The sequence below is a fragment of the Malania oleifera genome, chromosome 9 (genome assembly GCF_029873635.1).
Source record: "Malania oleifera isolate guangnan ecotype guangnan chromosome 9, ASM2987363v1, whole genome shotgun sequence".
In the NCBI taxonomy this organism is placed as follows: Eukaryota; Viridiplantae; Streptophyta; class Magnoliopsida; order Santalales; family Ximeniaceae; genus Malania; species Malania oleifera.
In genome coordinates, this window is record NC_080425.1 from 49,978,155 (window position 1) to 49,992,947 (window position 14,793).

The following is a 14,793-nucleotide window of genomic DNA, read 5'->3' on the forward strand; positions in this document are numbered from 1 at the left end:
AGGAAGAGTGTATAGGCTTTGTAGTATGAAAAATATTCACTCAAAAATTTAGAGAATTTCTCTCTTAATGATAATGCTAATCCCATGTTAATTGGGCAAACGACCCATATATATATAGAAGGCCAAAATTATAACCGTTGGGGATACTCAAGGAATTATTAAAATTGTTTTAAATGTGTTTAAGAAATTAACACTGTTTAACCCCAATTAATTGTGGTAAAAATTTGGCCAACCCGAGAGTTTTGTCAACCGAGCCATAGCTTCGATCTCCTGAAAAGACACATGGGAAAAAGCAAGTTTTCCATGTTCGAGTGCTTGATCAAGGGTTTGATTTGTTGATCAAGGCGATTTTTTAGTCTGTCAGAGGTTTGGTCACCTGAAATAAGGTTCAGCCTACTGAATTGCCAAGTTCGGTCGCCCGAGGTGAAAATGAACTATAAGTTCTGGCTCCCGGGGACATTGGAAAAGTAAGGGTATGAGTTCGGTCGATCGTGGACACTCTAGTTGTAATGACCCAAAAAATAATAGTATTTAAATAATAAAGAGAGGGAGAGAAATGGAATCAGTAACAGAAGGAGGTAACCGACTAGCGTTCATCGACGACATTTCATTTTGAAGATAATAATTTCAAGGAATTTCCAGGCTTCATCGACGAATATAGGGATTCATCGATGAAAGTCTTTAGGACCTCGTCGATGAGAAAATACCGAGAGAAGGATTTGGGTTACTCTAAATTTCATCGACGAAGGGTAAGGTTCATCGATGAATTTACTGAAGGACTCGTCGACAAGGTGACGTGTCTCGTCTACGAATCTGGCCTTATAAATAGTAAAAACTTGGATTTTTATCACATTTCAATGCAAAATACTTCCCCATTCTCTCTCCTACGGCCCCTCCCACTTCTCTCTTCAATTTTGGCCCCGCTAGTTGCCGGTTCGATGATCTGAAGCCACCACGACATTCTTGGCGAAGTTCTCTTCAAAGTTGCTGGGGTGGATCGTCGGTGGGATTGAGTTGGATTTCATCCCAAATTCAGGGTAAGGCCTTTTAGTCAATTTTTGGCCTTCTAACAGTTATAGGAAATGATGTAGGCAAAGAAATATTGATATTTTGTTCTGGCAAATGTTGTTTTCAGGGTGTTGTGTTGGAGGCCCTGCGGGTGTTAGGCCAGTATACCATGGGGCTTTTCAATAATCAGGTAAGAGAAATATGTTATGTTAGGCAAATTTCACTATGTTCAGTATAAACTATACGTTTTTATCAGATGATTATTCATGATGGAAATTTATACATGCTATTATTTATGTATAATATGTTTAAAATTACTGTATGGCTTGAGAATATGGGTATAGTAAGGAAACATGTTTTACAGTATTTTCAGGATATAATTTACAGAATATACAACTAGTGGTTATGTTTTATAATAATTATAGTACCATGATTATACAGTTTACAGTATCATGATTATACAATTTTCAGTACCATGACTTATAGATTCCAGTTCAGTTCAGAGATACAGATAATACAGTTACAGTTTATTTCATTGTCATGGTTTATACAGTTACTTCAGAATCATGGTAAACAGCTAGTTGTATATAGAAATCTATTATATAGTATCAGACCCTGTTGGACCATATAGTTACAGAGTACGGTACCGTAGCTACAGATATTTCAGTTTTGAGTGCAACCACCTATTTAGATAATACGTGGAAGTAGGTCGATCGTATAGTGCCCTAGACGTGGACAGGCTCCCCATTAGATATGGGTTGAGGAGGGCAGATTAGACCGAGGGAGTATAGTGATTTACACTGGTCATCCAGCCAGTGTAGATCTCGCCTACGGGCCGCACAACCCTATCATGAGGGGTTAAATCATGACACACAGTTATCCACGAGGAAAGTTTTCAGTTACTATTACGTATATACAGATTTATAGAAACAGAGAATATACTTATGTGCTTTAGAAGTATTTTGAATAGTAACCTACAATACTGTTATGTTAAGCAATATGGAAAGGGTGGTGGATTTTATTACTTGTACTATATTTACATATCCAGTTATACATGATTATATAGAAACAAATTTTCATAATATTGTAACTCATTTGCCACACACTAGTAATAACATATTTCATCTTACTGGACGTTGGCTCATCCCAATTACTTTAACATTTTTCAGGTGATCGAGGTAGGTGAGCAGACCAGCCTCGCAGATAGAGGGGCCATAATACTGCCTTATTAGTATAGAGTGAGTATATTTTTGGGAGTAAGTTTGTATAGCCTTATCCAATTGAGGATATTTGGGAGAAACAACCATATGTGTATATTTTGGGAAATATGTTAGCACTATGGTATTGTATATAATTATATATGGATATGTTTATTTGATTTCCGCTTCTAGCTGCTTAGGTTAATGATTGGGTTTACCCCAGTATGGTATCAGAGCATGTTAAATGTCATATAAAAAAAAAACATGGAAATTAAGCAGGTCGTTACAGTTTGGTATCGGAGCCTAGGTTGCTAGGTTCTGTAGACTTTAGAGTGCAACAGAAGCAATACTAGAGTATAGGAAAAGGATTTGAGGTTTGTTCGGTTGTTTGGATACAAGATTTCCGTGGTGGTTTCTGTACTTTTCCTGGGGTGACGATTTCAAGAAAACCATAGTAAAATATTGTCGGGTCATGTGTCTAGGTGACAGAACTAGATATTAAGTTAAGGTCAGGGAAGGTAATTAATTTTGAGTTGGTACAAGATAGGTCCGTATAGGAGATAAAGTGCTTAAGTGTGTTTCTTGTTTTCAGGATGGACCGAGGAAGTAGTGGCACGAATGCTGGGGAGGATAGGCCAGGACCTTATAGCATAGGTGGAGGAGATACAGATGTTGTACTGCATAGCGTCACTCAGTAGGTGATGGCTGAGATGGCTAGGAGCTCTGGGGAGCGTGGCTGTTCGATCGAGCAGTTTACGCGAATGAAGCCCCCATCCTTCGCTGGAAGAGATGACCCAATTGTAGCTGAGAATTGGGTCCAGGACATTGAAGAGACATTAGTTGTGCTTCCTTGTACGGATGAGCAGAAGGTAGCATTTGCAGCATATAAGTTGATAGGGGAGGCGAAGCGCTGGTGGAAAGCAGCGCGACTGATAGAGGAGCAGAGGCCAGTTCCAGTACCAGTGACGTGGGACCGATTCAAGGAGTTGTTCTTCGAGTGATATTTCCCTGCGATCATTCAGAGCACGAACGCAGCGGAGTTTATGCATCTGGTACAGGGGCAAATGACTCAGTATGCGGCTCAGTTTTTCGAGTTGTCACGTTTTGCTCTGCATCTAGCACCTGATGAAGAGAAAAAGGTGAGAAAGTTTGAGGAGGGACTGAGACAAAATTTGTTTGAGCAGGTGATTGGTTTCAGGGCTCAGACATTCAAAAAGGTTGTAGATAAAGCTTCGATTATTGAGAGTGGTATTTAGAGGGGTGTAGCAGCTCAGATTTAGAGGAAGAGGCCTGCGCCTCAAGGTTTTCAGGCTGGCACCAGTAGGGGTCCATGGGAAGGAGGTCATGATAGGGGAGACCAGAGGAAAATGGCAGGACCTCGTGGGAACCAGGGTGCGCCAACTTACTCGGTGTGTCAGAAGTGCAGGAGACATCATTTGAGGGAGTGCCGAGTAGGCAGAGGTGTATATTATCATTATGGGAGACCTGATCACATGGTAAGTGAATGCCCAAGTCAGCCAGACCAGGTCCCAACTCCCAGGCCCTATCAGGGAGGATATCAGGTAACTCGGGGAGGATACTAGGCGCCTCGTGGTGGCTAGCAGAGGAATGTGGCCCCAGCGTGAGTATACGCTCTGATGCCAGGTGATGCAGAGGCTGTTGCGGATGTGGTGATAGGTACATTTATTGTTTTATCACATTAAGTCATTGTTATTTTTGACTCGGGTGCTACTCATTCTTTCATTTCTGCATCTTATGTTAAATTATCTGAGAGTGAGACGCAGTCATTAGATATAGCGTTATTGATAGCTATACCATTAGGATCAGTGATCAAATGTCAGAGGGTGTTTAGAGGCTATCCGATAGAAATTCAGGGGAGAGTACTACCAGTAGATCTGATTGTATTTGATATATGTGGGTTCGATATAATACTGGGTATGGATTGGTTGGCTGTCAATCATACCAGCATTGATTGTTTCCAGAAGGAAGTAGTCTTTAGACCCCCTAGTGAGCAAGAATTTAGATTCGTTGGTTCACGGGTACGTGCTCCAACGCAGTTGGTATCCGCTATGCAGGCGAGCAGATTACTTCTGGACAGAGGTCAGGGATTTATAGTATTTTTGAAAGAAGTACCCAAAAATGAATTGAAGATTGACAGCACCCCATTAGTATGAGAATTTCCAGATGTTTTTCTAATGGAGTTACCGGGATTGCCTCTTGTACGCGAGGTAGATTTTCCCATAGATTTACCTTCAGGGACTGCATCGATTTCTAAGGTCCCGTATCATATGGCTCCAGATGAGTTGGGAGAATTAAAAAATCAGTTGCAAGACTTGCTGAATAGGAGATTTATACGACCTAGTGTATCGCCATGGGGAGCTTCAGTGTTATTCGTAAAGAAGAAAGACGGGTCCGTGAGGATGTGTGTTGATTACAGGTAGATAAATAAAGTTTCTATTAAGAATAAATATCCTCTACCCCATATAGACGATTTGTTTGATCAGCTTGAGGGTACACGGGTATATTCCAAGATCGACCTCAAATCTAGGTATCATCAAGTGAGAGTAAAAGCGGAGGACGTCGCAAAGACAGCCTTCAGGACCAGGTATGGGCACTATGAGTTCTTTGTTATGCTGTTTGGTTTGACGAATGCCCTAGCTGTGTTCATGGACTTGATGAACAAAGTTTTCCACCAGTATCTAGATCAGTTTGTAGTAGTTTCCATTGATGATATACTGGTGTACTTGAGGAGTTTTAAGGAGCATGAGGTGCATTTGAGGCAGGTGTTGCAGACTCTCAAGGAGGAGAAGCTTTATGCTAAGTTTAGCAAGTGTGAGTTCTGGCTTGAGAAGGTAGCATTTTTAGGTCACGTGATCTCAAGGGACGGTGTTTCAGTGGATCCTAGTAAGATCGACACGGTGGTAAATTAGGCTAGGCCGAGGAATGTGCAGAAAGTCATGAGTTTCTTAGAACTGGCAGGTTATTACCGTCGTTTTGTTGAGGAGTTTTCAGCTTTGTCAGGACCTTTCACGTGATTGACTAGGAAAAACACCAGATTCACATGGGATGAAGAATGCGAGCAAAGCTTCCAGGAATTAAAGCAGTGGCTTGTCATTGCACTAGTACTGACGATTCCATCGGGATGTGGTGGTTATGTTATTTACAGTGACGCGTCTTTGAAATGACTTGGTTGTGTGCTGATGCAGCATGGTAGGGTGATAGCATATGCGTCCCTGCAGTTGAAAGAATATAAAAAGAACTACCCTACTCACGATCTAGAATTGGCTATGGTTGTACATGTGCTAAAGATCTAGAGACATTATTTATATGGTGAGAGGTGTGAGATATTTTCTAATCATAAGAGTCTAAAGTATTTCTTCATACAAAAAGAGTTAAACATGCGGCAGAGGAGGTGGTTGGAACTTATCTAGGATTACAACTGCACCATCAGTTACCACCCAGGTAAAGCAAATGTGGTATCTAATGCACTGAGCCGTAAATCACGAGACACAGCACAGCTAGTAGCGGTAGTTCAGCATCCAATTTAGATGGACTTGGAAAGACTCGGTGTGGAGTTAGTGGAAGATGATCCTCAGGAGCTTATTTCCAGTTTGATTGTACAACCTACACTTTATGAGAGAATTAAAGCTGCTCAGAGGGATGATCCAGAATTGGCAGAAGTGATTGCCAGAGTACAGGATGGTCAAGGAGAAGAATTCAGCATTTCTGACGATAGGGCTCTGAGATTTTGCACCAGATTGTGTGTTCCTGTAGATGACAGCATAAAGAGGACGATTTTAGAGGAGGCACACAAATCTCTATACACTGCCCATCTAGGCAGCACGAAAATGTATAGGGATCTGCAAGAGTACTTCTGGTGGAGTGGCATGAAAAGGGAGATAGCAGAATTTGTGCAGCAGTGTTTGACATGCCAACAGATTAAATCTGAGCACCAGAGACCGGCTGGTTAGTTGCAGCCACTTTTCATTCCGGAGTGGAAGTGGGACCACGTATCCATGGATTTTGTTACTGGACTACCGCCAGTGACGCATGGTCAGAATGCCATTTGGGTAATAATTGATAGGTTGACGAAGACAGCCCACTTTCTGCCTATTAAGGTTAGCTATCCTATGAACCGGTTAGCAGAGATTGACATACAGGAGATTGTTCGACCCCATGAAGTGCTGGTATCCATAGTCTCGAACCGTGATCCCCGTTTTACGTCACAGTTCTGGAGGAGCTTACAGGAGGCATTGGAGACTTAGTTAGCATTCAGCACTGCTTTCCACCCTCAGACCGATGGTCAGTTTGAGAGAACAATCCAAGTATTAGAAAATATGCTTTGTGCCTGTGTACTAGACTTTGGAGGTAGCTGGATTCAGTTTTTGTCGTTAGTGGAATTTGCTTATAATAACAGTTATTAAACTAGCATCGGCATGGCACCCTACGAGGCATTATATGGTAGGAGATGCCAATCTCCTCTTTTCTGGAATGAAGTAGGTGAAAGGCGAGTTTTGGGTCCAGAGATAATTCAGCAAGCGTGTGATAAAGTCCGACTTATTCGAGACAGGATCAGTGCAGCGCAGAGTCGGTAGAAAAGTTAGGCGGATATTCGCCGCCGAAAACTAGAATTTGAAGTGGGTGATCATGTATTTCTAAGAATAACTCCACTGAAGGGGATTTTAAGATTTGGGAAGAAGGGTAAGTTGAGCCCTAGGTTTATTAGCCCATTTGAGATACTTGAGAAGATTGGGCCAGTAGCCTATCGACTAGCTTTACCGCCATCTCTATTTCGAGTTCATGATGTATTTCATGTTTCTATGCTAAGAAAATACGTCCCATATCCTTCCCATATCATTAGCCATGCAGAACTTGAAGTCAGTGAGGCTTTAGCATATGAAGAAGCTCCAGTACATATTTTAGATAGAAAAGAACAAGAATTACGTAGCAAGAAGATACCACTAGTAAAAGTCCTATGGAGAAACCACACGATTGAAGAAGTATCGTGGGAGCTTGAAGAAGAGATCAGACGAAAGAATCCCCACTTGTTTTGAGAAGTTATAATGATAATGTACATATAAGGATAATAATTTTCTTTTGTTCAGTACAGTGTAATTGTAATATAGAGTATAAGATAGGTCGTATTTCGGTTTTGGGAGAATTTTATTTTATGGTTGTAATCTCCCAGAACTACCCATGTAACCACGGTATTAATCCGCCATAAGTGAGGGCAGGTAATAAAATAAGTAGACTCTTTTTCTTTACTGGATGATGGAGTGTATAGATAGAGATACATATAGTAAATTTCGAGGACGAAATTTTATAAGGGGGCCGGGGGGGGGGGAGAGAATGTAACGTCCTGAAAAATAATAGTATTTAAATAATAAAGAGAGGGAGAGAAATGGAATTAGTAAGAGAAGGAGGCAGCCGACTTCGTCGATGAATACAGTGATTCATCGATGAAAGTCTTTAGAACCTCGTCGACGAGGTCCCGTCTCGTCGATGAGAAAATACCGAGAGAAGGATTTGGGCTACTCTGAATTTCGTCTCTGAAGGGTAAGGTTCGTTGATGAATTTACTGAAGGACTCGTCAATGAGGTGACGTGTCTCGTCAACGAATCTGACCCTATAAATAGTGAAAACTCGGATTTTTATCACATTTCAGCGCAAAATACTTCCCCTTTCTCTCTCTTACGGCCCCTCCCATTTCTCTCTTTGATTTTGACCCCGTCAGTCGCCGGATCGACAATCTGAAGCCACCACAACGTTCCTGGCAAAGTTCTCTTCAAGGTTGCTGGGGCGAATCATCGGTGGGATCGAGTTGGATTTCATTCCAAATTTAGGGTAAGACCTTTTAGTCAATTTTTGGCCTTCTGACAGTTATAGGAAATGATATAGGCAAAGAAATATTGATATTCTGTTCTGAAAAATGTTGTTTTCAGGGTGTTGTGTAGGAGGCCCTGCGGATGTTAGGCCAGTATACCATATGGGCTTTTTAGTAATCAGGTAAGGGAAATATGCCATGTTAGGAAAATTTACTATGTTCAGTATAAACGTTTTTATTAGATGATTATTCATAATGGAAATTTATACAAGTTATTATTTATGTATAATATGTTTAAAATTACTGTGTGGCTTGATAATATAGGTATAGTAAGGAAACATGTTTTACAGTATTTTCAGGATATGATTTACAGAATATACAGCTAGTGGTTATGTTTTATAATAATTATAGTACCATGATTATACAGTTTACAGTATCATAATTATACAGTTTTCAGTACCATGACTTATAGATTCCAGTTCAGTTCAGAGATACAAATAATACAGTTACAATTTATTTCATCATCATGGTTTATACAGTTACTTCAGAATCATGGTAAACAACTACTTGTATATAGAAATCTATTATATAGTATCAGACCCTGTTAGACCATACAGTTATAGAGCACAGTACCGTAGTTACAGATATTTCAGTTATGAGTGCAACCACCTATTTAGATAATACATGGAAGTAGGTCGATCATATAGTGCCCTAGACATGGACAGGCTCCCCATCAGATATGGGTCGAGGACGACAGATCAGACCGAGGGAGTATAGTGATTTACACTAGTCGGCCAGCTAGTATAGATTCCGCCTACGGGCCGCACAACCCTGTCGTAAGGGGTTAAATCATGACACATAGTTATCCACAAGGAAAGTTTTCAGTTACTATTACGTATATACAGATTTATAGAAACAGAGAATATACTTATGTACATTAGAAGTATTTTGAATAGTAACCTACAATACTGTTATGTTAAGCAATATGGAAAGGGTGGTGGATTTTATTACTTGTACTGTATTTACATATCCAATTATACATGATTATATAAAAACAAATTTTCATAATACTGTAACTCATTTGCCACACACTAGTAATAACATATTTCATCTTACTGAACGTTGGCTTATCCCAATTACTTTAACATTTTTCAGGTGATCGAGGTAGGCGAGCAAACCAGGCTCGCAGATAGAGGGGCCATAGTACTGCCTTGTTAGTAGAGAGTGAGTATATTTTTGGGAGTAATTTTGCATAGCCTTATCCAGTTGAGGATATTTGGGAGAAACAACTATATGTGTATATTTTGGGAAACATGTTAGCACTTTGGTATTGTATATAATTATATATGGATATGTTTATTTGATTTCCGCTTCTTGCTGCTTAAGTTAATGATTGGGTTTACCCCAGTATGGTATCAGAGCATGTTAAATGTTATAAAAAAAAAAACATGGAAATTAAGCAAGTCGTTACACAAGTCATTTGAGTTCGGTCGCTTGAAGGCAGGTCAACTTTTTGACCCGTCAGCAGTTCGGTTGACGGAGGCAATTTGACTTGCCTGGTTCGGTCGCCCGAAGCCTTTATGGTTTTAAGCCTAAGGTCCTTTCATTAATTTAAATTTACCCCTGATGATATGTAAGTGTAATGGGGTCTTGTGCACTAAATGTGTAGGAACCTAAGGTCAATCTAAGGCAACCTGAGCCTACAGTCCTATCATGCATGATGCAATTATTACGGACCATATTGCATTATAGTCTAGAATGAAGAATATACAAATTACAAATACAAATTAAGCATAATATTCTTCAATCTTCCTTGGGGTCACCATCCGCCATCATAATATAATGTTCTTTTCAATTCCATGCGTAGAGTAAACCTACATGCAAGCTCAGGGCAAACATTAGTACCAAGGTATTTGTCATCATCAAAACGGGATATAACCAATTAGGTTAACAACTTATGTAACATATAGTATATTATATTAATATTATATATATATATATATATCTTATTCTAATAAGATTTTATTACCATTATAATATTATTTTATTATTATTATTATTATTATTATTATTGTATTAAATTAATTGAATAAACAAATCAAGTGAATAGTATCTTATTCCAATAAGATTTTATTACCATTATAATACTATTCACTTAATTTTTTTATTCAATTAATTTAATACAATAATAATAATAATAATAATAATAATAATAATAATAATAATAATAATAATATTTACCCCGGGTTACTACATTCTCCCCTCAAAAGAATTTCATCCTTGAAATTCGCTAATCAATCTTTTTACGAAATCATAAAATTACTTGACCATCATCCTACCACAAATTTAGTATACTCCACAGATATGCGTAATTACATTACTTAACATTCAAATCCTCAGTAAAAAATATCAAACACCCAACTTGACCACAAACTGCCAAATCACAACACCTAAATTACCAAGATTCTCCTTCAAAGACTTTTCCTCACAATCAACTAACCTAATCTTCGAGTTTAAATTTCAAGGTCCAGTCTCTCTGCTCGAAAACATCACCATCGATGGATTTACCATAATTTTTTGAAACTTGCGACTAATTCAGAAATCATAGAAGACCATCAAGGGATTTCTGCCTCCAAGCTGTGAAACAAAACTCAAAATTCCTACCAGTATCCTAATCTACCCGTTCCTATCCTTATCACCATTCATACCTATACTCTGGTAATAATCCTCCTAAAGTCTAGCTGCAAAATCTATTTCCTAAACTCTGATACCACCTGTAACGCCCTGAACCCGAAAGTGGGGTTCAAAAGGTTATTTTAAATAAATCTCTGATACCATAATATAAACAACGAAAGATCTCCATAATAAATTACCAGAGTACTAGTTTATCCTAATAAATTACAATATCCATCTCAATATAAACAATAAAGATCTAAACTCATCAAAACACAAATAGATAATAACAATACTGTAACGCCCCGACCCTCTAAACTCGGCTCCGGTGCGTTATACCTGATAATCCATAATCCATAATATATGCAGCGGAAAACATAAACATAATCTCCATATAACCTAATATCAGAATTTACTAATTCTAACTATAATCCATAATAAATCATCCATCACCTGCATTTCCATAAATCTACATAATTCCCAAAACATTTCAGTATTTTCACAATCCATTATTTCTCAACAAACTTAAAATGCAAAGACATAAAACATAAAATATTTACATCCCCAAACTATTATAAAAAAAAATATACCCTTTCTCTTTATATTTCCCAAAAAATGTTATAACACCTCGAGCTCTCTAAGCTCGATATTGAGAAAATCCTGAAAAAGATATAATCATATTCGGGTGAGACATATCTCAGTAAGGTGTGGCTCACATAAGTTTATAATTATCATTTTAGTAACATTTGTAAAACATTATCATAAACACTGAAATCATTTTCTGAACCTAATCAATCACATGGAAAGATTTTACCCATGAGATTACCCGAGGATAGGGGTGATTACCCACCCATACAAGTAGCACCCCTCTGCTCTGATACCTAAGCAACCCAAAGGTCACAGCTCAAGCTTCCCAGAGCACTCACCTTATTCAGTAAGCCCTCAAGTGATAAATTGATCTCGTACTCACACAATTCATACAAAATTTTATCGACAGAGGCTCCAAGAATAGGAAAATCTACCCGCCCATATAAGTAAGTTCCCTCTGCGCTAGTACGTTATGCGGCTACTACCACATCTGAAGTTACTTGCGCACTTGTCTTTCTCAGCAAGCCCTCAGGCGAAGAGTATGTCTCGCCCAATCATAACATGTTCTTCATGCATAGATACTTCTAGTACCATAAAACATTGTTTTTTCTGTCATTACTCAACCATTCACCTATGTTCATGTTCATAACTTTAACATTTCACTTCATTTCACTTTAAGTGACTCTTTCCCATTTTACATTGTTCACATTTCACATTTCATTTCTATTTCATTCATTTCCATTTTCATTTCATTTCATACCCAGCATCTTTCAGTTATTTTACCCAGTATTTTTCAGCTGTTACACATTTATCCAGCATCTTTCAGTTGTTTTACCCAACATTTTTCAATTGTTTACCCAACATTTTTCAGCTGTTTACATGGTTGCATTAACACATACAAGCAACATAGTTCATGTCATGTTTTATTCACAATGCATTACTTACTTAACCTGCATCTCATACATTTAACATATATTTTCACACGACATTCCTATTTACTCATACCACACAATTTAGTAATAAAATTCTTACACTGCCTGTAAAATAACCCACCCAACATTTAATGTTTATATACTGAAATACCTTTCATTTCTTACATAATTACTCTGAAAATATTTTTCCACTTTCATCAGTTTATTTTTACATATACATATCTAATAAACAGCCCTAAACTCGAAAAAACATAATTTAAATGGTTGGCATTTTAAACTCATACTGAAGTATACACACGTATATATAACACAATTCATTTTCCATTAAATTCATAAAAATTATGGTTTAATATATATTTTTTCCCTTACTTGGTTTCTGGAACTACGCCAACAGGAATCCCGAAAAATACCTGTGGCACTCACCCGAACCTTGAATCAAAAATGCTAATTCTATGTAATTAATCTTGAATAAAATATTATTTTAATATTCCCTAAACCCATAAATTCTAAATAAATAAATATACCTTTAAATATAGCCAAATTACCAAAATTTTCAAATCCCACTCTCGCTTTGGAGTGGGGTCTAGAAAACCCTAATTGAAACTTTACTTAAGTCAAAATGATGATGATCGCGACTAGGACCACGTGGTGGTACCCGATTGTCGATTTAACTGAAGATCTAACAAGAAATTGAGAAATTAGGGAAAAACTGCCATACCCCAGGAACGGTGCCTATGCTGCTCCCACGACAAATTCGATCCAGTAGAAATGTCGATGGCGGAGCTAGGAATCCAACGACACCTTTTGTTTCCCAATCGGTCGAATATCTGTCGAGAAATGAGGGAAGAGAGAGAGGTGGAGACGGAGAGGCGACGGAGAGCCTGAGAGAAGCTAACTGAAACGTAGGAAGCCTCTGGCTTCCTTATTTTTTTTTTCTTCTTTTTACTTTATTATGTATGTTAACAATATTATATTATATATATATATATATATATATATATATCATATATCGTTATATATTCGTATATATACATATATATATATATATATAATCACCATTTTATTTAACTAAATTAATTTAATTTAATAATGTTTAATTAATTAATTAATTACTTATTACTCTTAATTAATTTTTTTCATACTATTTATTTTTATTCAATACATTAATTTAATAATGTTTAACTAATTAATTGATTAATAATTTTAATTAATTAATTTTTTTAAATTTTTTTTCGGGTTATTACAAATACAATTCTAGACAAGATCTTCTATTTCACCCCACGCTTCCATTGCGCACTCTGATTACTACTTTATTTCTCATGGCATCTGAAAAATGATATGATAATGATGGGATGAGACACTTCTCAGTAAGGATTGAATAAATTATTATCAGTGTGTGGTAACATGAGTTTTAGTGTATACAAAATATAATCATTTATTAAACGACAACAATTGTTAAAACACTTATAGACTGTATTCACACATGCAACATTATTTAAAAGCGAGAGTTCCCAAGGATTTGGGAGATTACAAACCCATAACATGTAACACCCATTTGCTCTGATACCTTATGTAACCTTACCCATTTAACTCGGGCGTGGCTACAACTGATACCTATCAGGACACTCACTTTACTCAGCAAGCCCTCGACGGAGGGTTTACTTCACCCAATTTACAAAAAATACTATAGAATAAAATGCATTTAATACTTTGTTATAATTAACTTTCATATGAAAACTATAACTTACATCTATATAAATATTATAAACTGTAAGTTGTTAATACTTTTGCAACTATAAGTTGTGTACTGTAAATACTTTACAACTATACTCTATGAACTGTAGTATCTGAAATACTCTGCTCTGTTATACTGTGACAACCCCAAAAACAATATGGAAGTAAGTGTGATTCTTTTAAAAAAATTAAATTTTAATTAAAAAAAATTAAAATTAATTAAAATTATTGTTATTATTATTATTATTAATTAATTAGTTAATTAAATATTATTAAATTAAATTAATTAAATAAATAATGTGATGGATATATATATATATATATGTATAAGATATTAGTATGATATCATATAAAATTATTAAGTTATAATAATATATATTATTTATTCACATTATGTTATTGAAGGATCAAAAGATCCTTCAGCTTAAAGCAATCCAGAGAGTTCTTCTCTCTCAAGCGTCATTCTCTCAGCCATTCTCTCTCTCCTCGCCTTCTCTCTCTCTCTCTCTCTCTCTCTCTCTCTCTCTCCTCATTTTCTCGGTGAATACTCAGTCGATTGAAGAACAGAAAATACCACTGGATTCCATTCTCGGTCACCAACATTTTAACCGGAGTGGATTCGTGATTGGGGCGTCGTAGGCACCACTCCTGGGATAAGGTAAACTCTCTCTCTCTCTCTCTCTCTCTCTCTCTCTCTCTCTCTCTCTCTCTCTCTCTCTCCCCTCAATTTCTCTCAAACCTTTAGCCTAATTGACGATCAAACATCATTTCTAAGGCCTAGTAGCGATCCTGAACAGATTATCAGAGTGGATTTTTGATTTGGGGGTCCTAGGCA